Source organism: Myodes glareolus, chromosome 2, assembly GCF_982192425.1.
Source record: "Myodes glareolus chromosome 2, mMyoGla1.1, whole genome shotgun sequence".
In the NCBI taxonomy this organism is placed as follows: domain Eukaryota; kingdom Metazoa; phylum Chordata; class Mammalia; order Rodentia; family Cricetidae; genus Myodes; species Myodes glareolus.
In genome coordinates this window covers 104688413-104702485 of record NC_142027.1, presented here as the reverse complement: position 1 = coordinate 104702485, position 14073 = coordinate 104688413, and the positions used below count along the sequence as shown (strand labels likewise).

The following is a 14073-nucleotide window of genomic DNA, read 5'->3' as shown; positions in this document are numbered from 1 at the left end:
ACCTCCTAGTCCTTCTCAAATAGTTCCACCAACTAGGGACCGAATATTCAAGTATACAAGTTTATAGAGCCATTCCCATTCAAATCACCACAGTGTCCATTCTTAGAACTTCCTGGTGCAAGCTGGGCAGTGGTGGTGAACGCCTTTAATCCCAGCACTCAGGGAGGCAGGGCAGGTGGATCTTTCTGAGTTTGAGGCAGCCTGCTCTACAGAGTGAGTTCCAGGACAGCCAGAGATACACAGAGAAATCCTGTCTCAAAAAACCAAAATAATAAAAATAATAATTCCCTGGTGCATGAGTTTTGAAGACTGGGAAACCCTCATGTGAGATCAATAGCCAACTTTTTATCTAAACCATAGATGTCAAAAGATAAACACACACAGTGGCACATGACTTGTTATCCCAGCACTTGGGAGGTAGAGGCAGGAGGGTCAGGAGTTCAAGGCAAGAGAGAAAGAGAGAGACTGACCAGGTGATGTAGGCAGGACAGAATGGTGCACCCTGGTAATTCTAGCACTAAGAGGCTGAGGCAGGAGGGTCCTGATCTCCAGGCCAGCCTGGTCTACACAAAAAAATAAAATGATAAAAACAAAATCCTGCTCATGGTACATACCTATAATCCCAGAATCTGGGAGGTAGAGGCAGAATAACCACAGCCTGCCTTAAGTCTAAGGCCAGTCTGGGATACAGCATGATGCCCAATCTCAAAGCATGCTACCTGCTAAAAATACTAACGTAATATAAATGACATAGGGACAGAAAAATGGACAGAGCTGGAGGAAGGATAATAAACAGAGGGGCAACAGAGATCTCTATTAAGAAATATTTGTTCAAGACATGGCCTCACTACCTTACCCCTGGCTGGCAGGATCTCAAAATATAGACCAGTCTAGCCTCAACAAATATCTCCTGCCTCGGCCCCCAGGCACTAGAATCACAGTTGTGTGCTTTTTCAAAGTACTCTATTAAGCATTTATTTATTTCAATATTTCCCCGGAGATTAAGGCAAGACAGCCCTCTACACAGCCTGAAATCTCACTAATGATTACCAAAGGGTCACATGCGCGTGAAGAATGTGAACTTTGCACACAGCAGAACCTAAAAGGCAGATCTCAACAGCACAAACGGCACCTCCACCCTAGCTTTTCTCTAACACCCTGGAAAGGCAGGTGTGGGGGTGCACGCATGTAACTCTGAGCACCCTCAGGATTTAAGAGAACAAAGGAGCAGAGCCCTTCATCAGCCCAGGCTATGCAGACCCTGTCTCAAAAAATAAGGAGAGGGACTCATAAGATGGCTCAACAGGCTATGGTGCCACCAAGCTTGATGACCTAAGTGGTAAAAGGAGGAACCAAATCCCTCCAGTCCTCCTGACTTCCACAAGTATACTGTGGTTGATGCACACACCCCAACCCAAACAATTAAGACTAAAAAGCTAAACACGTGTGTATACATGCATACACATATATGTATATGAAAAAAGAAAGAGGCTAGGGGGAAAGGCCAGTCAGTTCTTCCCATGTACAAAGGACTTAACTTATCCCCAGCATCCATGACTCCAGGTTAGGTATGATGGCACACACTAACAATCCCAATACTGGAGGCAGAGACAGGAGGATAGCTGGGATTGTTGACCATCTGGCCTAACCTCGCGTAATCCAGCTCTAGGTTAATGAGAAACCCTGTGTTGGGGAATATTATTTTCAGATGTGTGGTTCTTGTTTATGCTGCATTTGTTTAACTCTGAATCTGTGTTACTGTGCCTGTTTGAGTCACCTGATGGTCCTACTAAAGAGATAACGGTCAATGGTGAGGCAGGAGCAGGATAGGTGGGGCTGCAGGCAGAGAATACAAATAGAAGGAGAAATCTAGGAGGAAACAAGAGCAAGAGAGCTGGGTGGTGGTGGCGCACGCCTTTAATCCCAGCACTCGGGAGGCAGAGGCAGGCGGATCTCTGTGAGTTCGAGGCCAGCCTGGTCTACAAGAGCGAGTTCCAGGACAGGATCCACAGCTACAGAGAAATCCTGTCTCAAAAAAGAAGACGACGAAGACGACGACGAAGAAGAAGAGCAAGAGAACAAGGAGAGGAGGACACCAAGGGCCAGCCACCCAGATACGCAGCAAGCCATGGAGAAAGAAGTAAACAGAAATAGAGAAAAGATAAAAGCCCAGAGACAAAAGATAATCGGGATAATTTAAAGAAAAGCTGGCAAGAAACAAGCCAAGCTTAGGCCAGACATCATAACTAAGAATAAGCCTCTGTGTGTGATATACTTGTGAGCTGGGTCGTGGGACCCCAAACAGCTAAAAGAGCTAAAAACATCGCACAACAACCCTGTCTCAAAGGAAGCAAACAGTGTTTCTAAAGATGACACACCTGAGGTTGTTCACTTGCTCACTCACACACACTCACACTCATATACACAATCACATATTCACAAGGACACACACACTCCCATTTAAAGAAAAAAAAAATACCGAGAGCCCATGTCCCAAAAACGAGCTGGTTGGGGCTGGAGAGATGGCTGTGCAGTTAAGAACACTTACTGTTCTTGCAGAGAACCCAGGTTCAGTTCCTAGCATACACATGGTGGTCACAACCCAATTTAACTCCAATTCCAGGAGATTGGATGCCCTCTTCTGGCCTCTGCATGGTGCAGGCAAAACACTGATACATAGGTAGGTAGAAAGGAAGGAAGAGTCAGGCAGTGGTGACACACACCTTTAATCCCAGCACTTTGGAGGCAGAAGCAGGCAAATCTCTTAGATTGAGGCCATCTGGTCTACTGAGCGAGTTCCAGGACATCCATGACTACCCTCAGAAACCCTGTCTTGAATAAATAAATAGATGAGTGCTGTGGGCTCTCCTTCAGCCAATAGCCTTTAAGATACCAGCACACTTTCTCAGCTGCTGATTCATTTCCAGTTCTCAGCGCTGGAAGAGGACTGTGGAGCACTACCCTTTCTGTGACTATCCCCAGATAAATAAACCTTGATATACTCCATCCCAGGCTATTGTGGAGCTCTTTTGTACACCAACAAGTAAGTAAGGAAATAAATAACAGAGTTGGCAAATGGCTCAGAAGGATAGGCCCGTCCCAAACATGACTACTGATTATGTTTGATCCCCAGAACCTACATAAAAGTAGGAGGGAACTGACTTCTGCACGTTGTCCTCTCACCTCCACATGCAAACATGGAACATACAATAAATATCTTCAAATTTTTCAAGGTGGGAGACTCCAGAACAATACCACCAACACCCCAGTCGAACTCCTCTGGCATCATCTACACACACACACACACACACACACACACACGAGAGGAAAGAGAGAGAGAGAGAACCCAAACATGAAAACCATACTAACACCTCTATGAACCCAAATGTCCTTGCAGATCTCTACTGAAGCACCAACCACAACACATTATGACCCCAGGTGTTAGTTTACTAAATTCAGGGGCCTGCTGACTATGGTGGAACACTCCTTAATCCCAGCACTGCAGAGGCAGAGAAGGGCAGACTTCTGTTGGTTTGAAGCCACAGGGAGTAGCAGAATAGCAGGACTCCATACTGAAACTCTATCTTTGGGGGGAAACAAAAAGTTTAAGGGACTGGGGTATGGCTCAATGGCAGAGCACCTGCGTAGAATCCCCTGTGAGGGACAAGAGCTAGTTCCAGGATAGGTTCTAAAACTACAAGGAAACCCTGTCTCGAGAAATAAAACAAAACAAAAAAAAAAAGTTTAAGGGGTCTATATTTTCAAAACAAACTTTTTAAAAAATATGTTATTTATTTTATGACTATGTGTGAGGGCCTGCATCGAGTTTATGTGCACTGAGTGAGTGCTGGAGTCCACAGAGGCCAGAAGAGGGTTCTGGATGCCCTGGGATTGGATTTATAGGCAGTTGTGAGTCCCTGTGTGGGTCCTCTGCAAGAGCAGCAAGCACTCAATTGTGAACCATTCTCCAGTCCCTCAAAATCAAATTTAAATGGAAGAAAAAGCACACACCTGTAATCCAGCACCTCCAAGGCAAAGGCAGGGGAAGACCGCTGAGCTAAAGACTACCCAGAGCTATGTACTCAGACTCTATCTCAAAACAAACAAACAAAAACAGTTTGTTTTGGACAGCTAAACTGTCATGGGTGGACCACTAGCAGCAGTGACAGAAACAGGAAGGGAGATTCTGGATTCTTCGGTATGAGCATCACAGACAGACCTTAGCCCTCCTAGCAAACTGATACCTTCTTCAGTGACGCTACCCCAGCATCGCAGAAGTAAAACAGACTAGATGAGAAACAGCCAGGTCCAAAGCTGGAATGCAAAGGCAGGCTCTGACAAGAGACATCTGGCGGAAGCCAGTCTCCATATTTCTGCAGGGATGTGGGCCAGTGAGTGACCACCTCTGAGCACAGAATTTATCACCTGCAAAATGGACATAAAGAGCCAGGTCAGGAAGCTGGTGAGCTGGCTCAGCAGGCAAAAGCACTTGCTACCAAGTCTGACCATCTTAGTTTGGTCCCTGGGAGTCAGCTCCCACAAGCTGGTCTTTGATTGCCACATGTGCAGCATGGCACATGTATTCCCCCAACCATAAATAAATGGATAAATGTAATAAAAAATTTCCAAGAGGTGGCACATGCCTAATAGTCCCAGCACTCAGAAAGCAGAGAAGAATTCAGATTTTGAAGACAAATTGATCATGGACCCAATTTCAACACACACACACACACACAAAGACAGAGGTGCCCTTACCACCCAGCGGGCCTGTACCACCTCTGCCAAGAACACAGCAAGAATCCTTTCAGTCCTCCAGCGTCCCCGAGACAGGCCCCACCAACCTCACGCTCTCCCTGCTCTAACCATTCTGGAACAAATTGCTTTACTGTGGGGTTCTCAGCTGGAAGGCAGTGCACCTCGGAATTAAATGACACAGCACAGCTGAAAATAGCTGGTGAAAATAAAACACTCAATAAACGCCACCGACTTCCTTCCAGATTTATTACCCTCCAGTCCAAAAACATTTTGTGAAGCCACCAACAAAAACTTGGAAAGTGTTCCCCCAGAAGCCATGACTTGGGCTCTGCCTGCTTCTGAGATGAGCTTCTTGGGACACTCAGACAGAAAGATCATGAGCTCAAATCCAACCTGAGATAGATACAGTGCACTCAAGGCCAGTCCTGTCTCACGAAGTAGAAAGTGGGTTGGGAAATGTAGCTCAGGTAGAATGCTTACTTAGAATCCCCCAGGGAGGGGATGGGGGACACAGCTCAGTGACAGACACCGCCTGGCATGCAGAAAGCCCTCAGTTCAATACTCAGCACTAAATAAATGCCCTCCGCAGCAGAGATTTTGTAAGTGTTCACTTCCAACGCTGGGAATACCTTCTAATGACGTGGAAGGCTGTAAGGGACTCGCAGGCTTCGCCTTTCCAGAGACCTCCCTACCCCAAGAGCATTAGAGCCGCCATAGAAGAGCTAAGCAGACACAGGGCAAGCAGGTACTGTGGACCGAATGAGAGTGGCTCCCACAGGCTCATATATTTAAATACTTGGTCCTCAATTGGTGGAGCTATCTGGGAAGGATTGCAAGGTATAGCCTTACTGGAGGAGGCATGTCACTGTGGTGGGTTTTGAGACTTCAAAAGCCCAAGTCATTCCCAGCCAGCCCTCTCTGCCTCATGGTTGTGTCTCACGATAGGAAGTGTCAGCTACTGCTCCAGCACCACTCCTTCCAGCCTGCGGCAATGCTCCCCACCGTGATCGGCACAACCCCCGTCCCTCTGAAACCGTAGACTCCAATCAAAGGCTGCTTCTGTAAGTTGCCTTGGTCATGGTTTTTTGTTATAACAACAGAAAAGTAAGACAAGGTACAATAAGAGGGAGCTATCCCATAGGCAGTATGAAGCCATGTGCTTCTCCCCCAACACACACACCTGACAAACAGAAAATGGAAACAGACAACAGGTAAAGCTCAAGATGTTGTGGTTCTACAAGTCAGGTACCCACTGTGGAGAAAGTAATGACTCCAGCCAGACACTGCAGTCACACCTGTAATCCCAGCACCTAGGTGGCTGAAACAATTAAGTTTATGAGTTCCTGGCTAGCCTGAGCTACAAAATGAATTTGAGGCCAGCCTTGACTACATAGAGACCTTGGCTCAAAAACAACAAAAGTAATGAAACAACACGCACACGCACATGCAGTTCTTGTCCCCAAGGGTCTTCCTGCTGAATGTTTATTTAGACAATAACACGGTAATCGAGGAGTCCAAAAGGGCCACAGGAACAAACAGGATCTTCCTTGTAAACGATGACATAACCCTCTCTGTCCCTTACTGAGGCAACCCTTTTGCAAATGCTAATGGCAGCACATCAGTCCTGGGCCAGAAGACTTCCTGCAAGGTGGACGGTATACACAGGGACAGGCAAGCAGCTCAATGGCAGTCCCCTGCATCTACTGCTGCTAGGAGGCCAAGTCCAGCCCAGCTCAGGACCACACTACTCCAGGCTGACCAATGGAGGGGCTGCTAGACATCCCCAACTCCACATTTGTAGGACAGACATCCTTCACCACAGAAAGCTCTTTTAGACTCATCACAAGCACCATGCAGCTGTTTCCTGTAGGCTGAACCTGACCATCACTGTCTTGACACAGAGCAGCTGCCATGAGACTCAGCCTACTGACATCATTCCATGGAGGGAGAGAGACTCAGAAAGTTCAGGAGTCTTCAGGATCCTTCCTCCCCAGGATCCCAAATGCTAAGACTCTGACTTGCTGTTGTAGCCTATGGATTGTCTGTGCTTCTGTAACTAACCCCAATAAACTCAATCAATTCAGCAAGTGGGGCTTCGATGGAATCATTCTTTTGGTCCATCAGTGCCGTCTGGGTTGGACATGGTGGCATATGTCTTTAATCCCAGCATTTAAGAGGCAGAGACAGGTGGATCTCTGTGAGATGGAGACCAGCCTGGGAGACACAGTGAGTTCCAGGACCGCCAGGGCTATGACCCTGTCTCAAAAAAAACCAAACAAAAAGAAGTTCCTAGTTCCTACATCTACCCTAGGAAAAAGCACTTGGTGCTTGTTCTCAGAGAGACTGTGAGGTTCTTCTGTTTCGCTTGGTAGGAGAAGGAATTGACTGCACCTTCCTGCAGACTCCAAGTTCAGCGCCATACCACTCTAGAGTGCAAACCTCAGCTGTCAACTGACCACAACAGAGAATGAGGAAGGCCAGTGACAGATGGCAGAGTCCCAGAGCTCACAACTCCCAACTGGGTTGCATTAGAATCACCAGATAGGCTTGTTCACACACAGATGGCTGCTGCATCTGCATTCTACCGACCCAGAGTCCTAGCCCACAGAACTAGGACGGGCCTAAGAACATGCATTTCACATAAATTCCTAGGCATTTTGCTGGCCTCAGGGCCATAGACTGACAACCAATGTCAAGGATAGACTAATGCAATTTAAGACCGTGCCTACACACTCTCCCACATTTAACAGTGACCAGGTGCTCCTAAACGATTCTGTAGTTCTTTATTTTCCAGAACAGGGAAAATAAACAGCAGCATGTCAGAGTACAATTGCATGAAAATGAAATGAAATAGCTGAGCGGTGGTGGCACAGGCCTTTAATCCCAGCACACAGGAGGCAGAAGCAGGCTGATCTCAGTGAGTTTGAGGCCAGCCTGGTCTACAAGAGCTAGTTCTAGGAGAGGCACCAAAGCTACAGAGAAACCTTGTCTCAAAACAAACAAACAAACAAACAAACAAAACAAAACAACCCAGTGAGGGGCTGGGGTGTGGCTCAGTGGTAGAGCCCCTGCCTAGAATCCCCCAGTGAGGGGCTGGGGTGTGGCTCAGTGGTAGAGCACCTGCCTAGAATCCCCCAGTGAGGGGCTGGGGTGTGGCTCAGTGGTAGAAAGAGCACTTAAACTGAAGATCTTGAGTTTACCATCAGCCTTGGCCACTATTGGGCCACATGAGGCCCAATGTAATTTCCTGAGCCTAACTTGAGTTGGTGTGAGGCCTAGTGTAACTTCTGAGCTTAGCTAGAGTTGGGAGACCTGTCTCTGACTACCAGACATAGACCATCCTCCACCCAGTTACCTCTAGCGTGGCAGAATATTATTGGCCCTTGTTCCTTACTCTGCTTTAACCTATCCCAAGCTTCTCCACCTACCACAACCCTATATAAGTCCCGGCTTGATACCATTAAACGAGATCCTGCTTTGACAGACTCCAGACTCAGTGGGTGTTTCCCCCTGGTGTCCAGCGGGGAGAGCTGAGTCGCGACACTCACTGTCAATGCTCAGCCCCAGGAAGAGTCCAGCAGATCTGGCTCTGCCCCTGCTCTTTCTGCCAGAGAACCCGGTGGATTGGTGTCCCATGTGAGGAACTTAGTTCAGTGTGAGGAAGCTCCATTGTGTGAGGAACCTCCATTGTGTGAGGAACGGAAGAATCGCTGATGGGCCAATCAGTCTGCGGGTGAGTGTACACCCATTAAAAATGAGACAGTTCTTTACTAAACAAAATCCTGCTTTGAAACTTAGTTCAGTGTACCTGCCCCTAGATCCCTTTTTTAATACCCCTTGGCCCTCAAGCAGTCCTTCACCTCCAGATTCCCCTATAAACTCCTTTCCAGCATTCTCTGCCCCGCCACTTTGCTGCCAGAGACACCGCCCTATAGGGGAATCCCCTCTGTCCCCCAACTTCAGATCAGGGAGGGAGCATTAGGAGAAGTGGCTGCTTCAGGATTCCGAGGGGAGGTAGCTTACTCCAGAGCCACAGAGGGAGAAACGGCACACCTGTTACCTGTAAATGTTAACCCAGGTGGTAACTGGCCTAATGCCTGATACCCTTGGGAAGCCCAGGATTCTTCCAGAGCCACACAGGGAGAAATGGCACACCTGTTTCCTGTAATAAATGTTGCACTGTTTGCTCTTCACTTCAAGGTTCTTTTATCCTCAGTTCCTCAGCCAACCAGGACTGAAGTCCTAGAAGCCACAAGGTCTGAGACTCAGGAAAGACAGGTGTAAGGAAGACCTACAGGATGTCTTGATAGGATCAGTGCTTCTTGGTATAGGTCACAAGACCTAGTAGTACTACTAGTACTGCCACAATGAAAAAAACATGGGTAAATGTCTGCCAGCCCAAAAGAGGATGATATCCTACCCTCCTAGACTGCTATGTTTCACCCAGCAGGCCAGGCCAGCCTCCTTTCCAGCCTCCACATGCAGGGTTGCTCGGAGATACCATATCTCATCAGCATTGGGCAAGATGTCACTTCTGAGGACTGTTTTGTTCCTGCTTACCCTGCATCCACATCACCACACAGGCTTTGGGTACACCAACTGCAGATGGCCATGTCTAGGACTGAGGCCACTGGACAAATAGGTCACAGGATTCTCTGAAGCAGGTGAGGTGCTGCGGCAAGAGGGCCCTGGGCTCTTGGATCCAGAATACTTAGCAGCTGAGACTGGAGAATAAGATGACTTCAGGACACAGCATTCGTTATGATACAGGACAGTCATCTTGGGCATTATGATATTTTTCAGGCCCACATGCAATAAAAACATCATCATCATCACGAAAAAGTCTTGCAGATGAGTAGCCTTATCAGGCTGGGCTTCCTCTGCTTGGCAGGCACCACTCTTGGGTCCACTTTCATCAGTTAACTCTTGTGAATGGCTTTCTCATGGCAGGGGAGACTGGGCCGTCTGCTCAGTCCTATGCGTAGCAGCAGATCCGCTCACTTTCCCTGAGAACACTGTGGGCTGCATAATTTTTTTCCCTTTATCCAATATTTTCTTTTTAGAATTTTGCTTTGGAGCAGATTGTGTTGCCTGACGAACATTCCTATTATCAATCTTTTCAGGCCCGGGTTTACAGTGCTCAGTTCTGATAAGAGAAAGATAGGTGGAGCAGGTCTGGAGAGCCCCACCTCAAACACTCCTTGTTCTGGATTCTCTTTGTTCTTTCAACTTTTAAAGGAGTTTTTTTTCCTTGTATTTTTGGGCTTTTCGTTTGTCACTTGTAACCACTTTCTCTGGCTACTACCACACTGTAGACCAGGATGGACACGCAAGTAGGGCTGGAACCTGGAGTCAGGAACTGGTAAAGGCTATGGAGGGCTTCTGCTTACCGGCTCACTCAGCCTCTCCTCCAGATTCCCCCTCTCCAAAAGGTAGGGAGTAATCCTGGGGGCTTCACCCTAACCATCTCTGGTAAACTGTTGTTACACATTATGCTCCATTCGGAAAGCTTAAATATGTTTTTCTTTCAGTGGATACCTTCTCCCGAGTTTTGGCACATGCCAGAGAGAAATCCAAACATGCCATATGCTACAATGCTTTGCCATCCTTGGCTTACCTAGCCAAATTAAAACAGATAATGGCCCATCTTGCTGTGGGACAATGGTCTGTACCCTGTCACTTGTATTTTAAATAAACGCTGATTGGCCAGTAGCCAGGCAGGAAGTAGAGGGGGGCAACGAGAATTCTGGGAAGAGGGAAGTGTCGGTCTGCAGTCAATCAGTCTATGATTAATGTAGACCTCTGTGTGTTTCTTTGGGATACAGCTGTGGGACCTGGTGAGACAGAAAACTTGGTCAACAGTATGGCACCTAATGTGGGACTGACCAAATCCACTTAAAAGCCTGAGAGAGCTTGGAAAGTTATCCTAGAGAGAAAAGAATAGCTAAGCACGGCTTCTTGTTAGCAGCACTTTCTCGGGTGGGCTCTGCTTGCTAGACGCAAGTGCTCTCATTTAAGAGAGGCTTCCTGACTCAGCTTTAGCTGCAAAACCTTGCAGCTCTTTTAAGAGGTCCTGCCACGAAACAAATGGTATTGATGAAAAACTGACTGCATTCTTTTGGTGGTGGCAGGGACCCTGAAACGCCATAGAGTTGTGGCAATAAACATGGCTCCAGCCAGTACCTCTGCCATGAGGCTAGACTGTCAAAAAAAAAAAAAAAAAAAAAAAAGGCTAAGGAATGGGCTGAATCCAGCCAACAAAGTCCCAGATTTAATTCTAGCCATATCACTTAGCAAATTAAAGACTCATGGTCAGAAAAAGAGATATACAGTAAAGAAATTCAAAAACAAAGAAAACTTCTAAACAGTTTGTGTGTGTGTTTAAAAATATAGGTAAGCTTAAGAAGAAAAAAAGGTTAAAGTCCTTAAAAAAAAAAAAAAGAGTTGAGTGTGGTGACACACACCTTTAATCTCAACACTTGGGAGGCAGAGACAGCCAGATCCCTGTGAATTCAAGGTCACCACACTTGTATCTTGGTGAGTTAAAGGACCACCTGGACTACAGAGTGAATTCCAGGACAACCAAAGATACCCAGAGAAACCCTGTCTCAAAAAGCCAAAAATTAAAAACAAAAGAAATAGAGGTTAAAATAAAGCCACAGACACATAAAGATGGAAAAATACACAGAGAGTCTGGATACTGTATGCTATTGTGGTATCTTTAAGTTGTTTGATGACTAAGGAAAGAGCAAAAGCTGCTAAAAGAAATTTGATTATAAATGCTGCTGGATTATATGCATATATAATGCATATATATAATGTTTTGACTTTAAAATTTAAGTCAAAAGATATGTTACTTTGGAGAAGAGGTTTTGCTTTTGTTTCCACAGGAAATGAGGAAATGTGCATTCATTCTGCATTAAGAAAAATCAGGTTTGACCAAGGAAGACCCCAGAGAAATCTCCAATAGGAAGAATGGCCCAGATGTCTGAGTTCTACATCCAGAACAGTTCAAAGACTGCTGCCTGAGATGATCAAGCCTCACAGGATATTCCAGTCAGGACTTGATCATAATTCTAAATTTTCTTTAGGTCCCCATAAGATTATCAGCGCCACCAATCAGCAGGAAGTAGCCTGAAAACTACGCCCACATTCCCAAAAATGGATTATGGATGTTTGCCTTTGTTTAGAATGTTGGTACAATTTGTTATGGATAATGGTCAGTAGAAAAGCTAAACAAAGGAGAATTCTATTCAGAGTGCTTGTTTTTTTTTTTTAAAAAAAAGGGGGGGGAGTGCTGTGGGACAATGGTCTGTACCCTGTCACTTGTATTTTAAATAAATGCTGATTGGCCAATAGTCAGGCAGGAAGTAGAGGTGGGGCAACGAGAATTCTGGGAAGAGGGAAGTGTCGGTCTGTAGTCATCACTCAGACACAGCAAGCAAGATGTGACTGCTTCGCCCAAAAACGTACCAAGCCACATGGCTAACACAGACAAGAATTATGAGCTAATATAAGTTATAAGCATTAATAAAAAGCCTGAGCTAATAGACCAATCAGTTTATGATTAATGTAGACCTCTGTGTGTTTCTTTGGGACTAAATGGTTGTGGGACTTGGTGGGACAAAAAACTCGGTCAACACACGCTTTATCAGTAAGGCCTTTATAGACTTTCTACAAACTGCAAAATTTCTCATTCCACTGGCATTCCATATAATCCAAGGGGACAGGCCATCATGGAAGGGTACAATCAAACATTCAAGTCTCAACTAGAAAAGCAAAAAGGGAGTCCTTGCCCCCACATGATCAATTGAGAAAGGCATTATTGACACTAAATATTCTAAATTTCTCTAGAGAAGATAAATATTTGTCTCCTTTTCAAAAACATTGGTCTTCATCAGTTACCTACAGTTCTGTCTAGGTCAAATGGAGGAACCCCTAGACTGGAGTCTGAAGAGGACCAGACCCACTCAATGCAAGAGGGTTTGGATGTGTCCTCAAAATGAAAAGAGGCCTATCTGGGTGCTGGCTAAAGGATAATGATGATGTCCCTAGGAAGTGTCCCTCCCAAGGAGTGCCTTTCTGCTTCTTCCCCAGAAACAACTGAAGACATGGATGCTGTTGCTTACCCTGATGAGACCTAGAGAAGAGATGGCGAGACCTTCAGGACAACCCCATGTGAATGGGCTTTCATGGATTCTTACCCTGTTTCCTTCCCCTGCTCAGACCCTTCCTTTTCCTTATTCTTCTTACTGTTGGGCCTTGTGTGTTCAATAAAACCATACAATTTATCTACCAAAGATTGGAGGCTGTTGAATTATATCAGGTCGTGGTATACTATCATAGGCTAGCCACTCAGGAGTCTGGGCCCCTCATATGAATGTATGACTGGTAATACTCATATAAACGCCCCTCCTCCACCTGACTAGTGATGGGTAAGATCTCAGACAGGCTGGGACAACCGTAGGCAGGTCGTGGAGAGGGCTCTTCATAAATGAGGTATGTGGTACTCAGTGACGGGTAAGATCTCCATATGGGAGACCATGTCTTCCACTGTCATGACAAAAACAAAAGGGGGAGATGTTGGGCTGCATGAGGCCCAGTGTAATTTCCTGAGCCTAATTTGATTTGGCATGAGATCTAGTGTAACTTCCTGAGCCTAGCTAGAGCTTGGAGACCTGTCTCGGCTACCTTACCTAGACCCGCCTCAACCCAGTCACTGCTAACGTGGCAAAATATTATTGGCTCTTGTTCCTTACTCTGCCTTAACCCACCCCAAGCTTCTCTACCCCCATCACCCTATATAAGTCCCTGCTTGATGCCATTAACTGCTTTGACTGACTCTAGACTCAGTGAGTGTGTTTCTCCCTGAAGACGGGTGTGTGTGTGTGTGTGTGTGTGTGTGTGTGTGTGTGTGTATCCGAGTCTTCACATTCGCCATCCCGCTCAGCCCCAGGGAGAGTCCAGCAGGTCTGGCTCTGCCCCGGAGCTCTCTCTGCCAGAGAACCAGGCAGGCCACATAACAAGATCCTTAATCAAAGAAGAGTGAAGAGTTTGGGGGAAAGGATTGGTAATGGAATAGGAGAGGCTCTCAGCATTCAGTAAGCAGATTCCTTCTCAAGCTTAGGAAACTGCACTTTCAATTCAGCAGATTCTCTGAGGGGTTGGAAAGATGACTGGCAATGATTAACAGCCTTGCAAGTTCAATTCCCGCACCCACATGGTGACTGTAACAACCATTTGTCACTGAAAGGCCAAGGACCCGACTCCCTTTTCTCGCCTTTGCAGGTACCAAGCATTGCACGCAGTGTGCATACA

General features: G+C 46.3%; 1 protein-coding gene and 1 long non-coding RNA gene across 2 annotated transcripts in view; one reads left to right on the top strand and one right to left on the bottom strand.

Moving 5' to 3' along the window:
- Nucleotides 1–14073, bottom strand: part of Snx8 (sorting nexin 8) — a 58555-nt gene that overhangs the window by 23286 nt on the left and 21196 nt on the right. The window lies entirely within an intron of this gene.
- Nucleotides 8220–13055, top strand: LOC146895498 (uncharacterized). The gene is made up of 2 exons (XR_014999800.1): nucleotides 8220–8488; nucleotides 12853–13055. It is a non-coding gene; the product is annotated as an uncharacterized LOC146895498 (long non-coding RNA).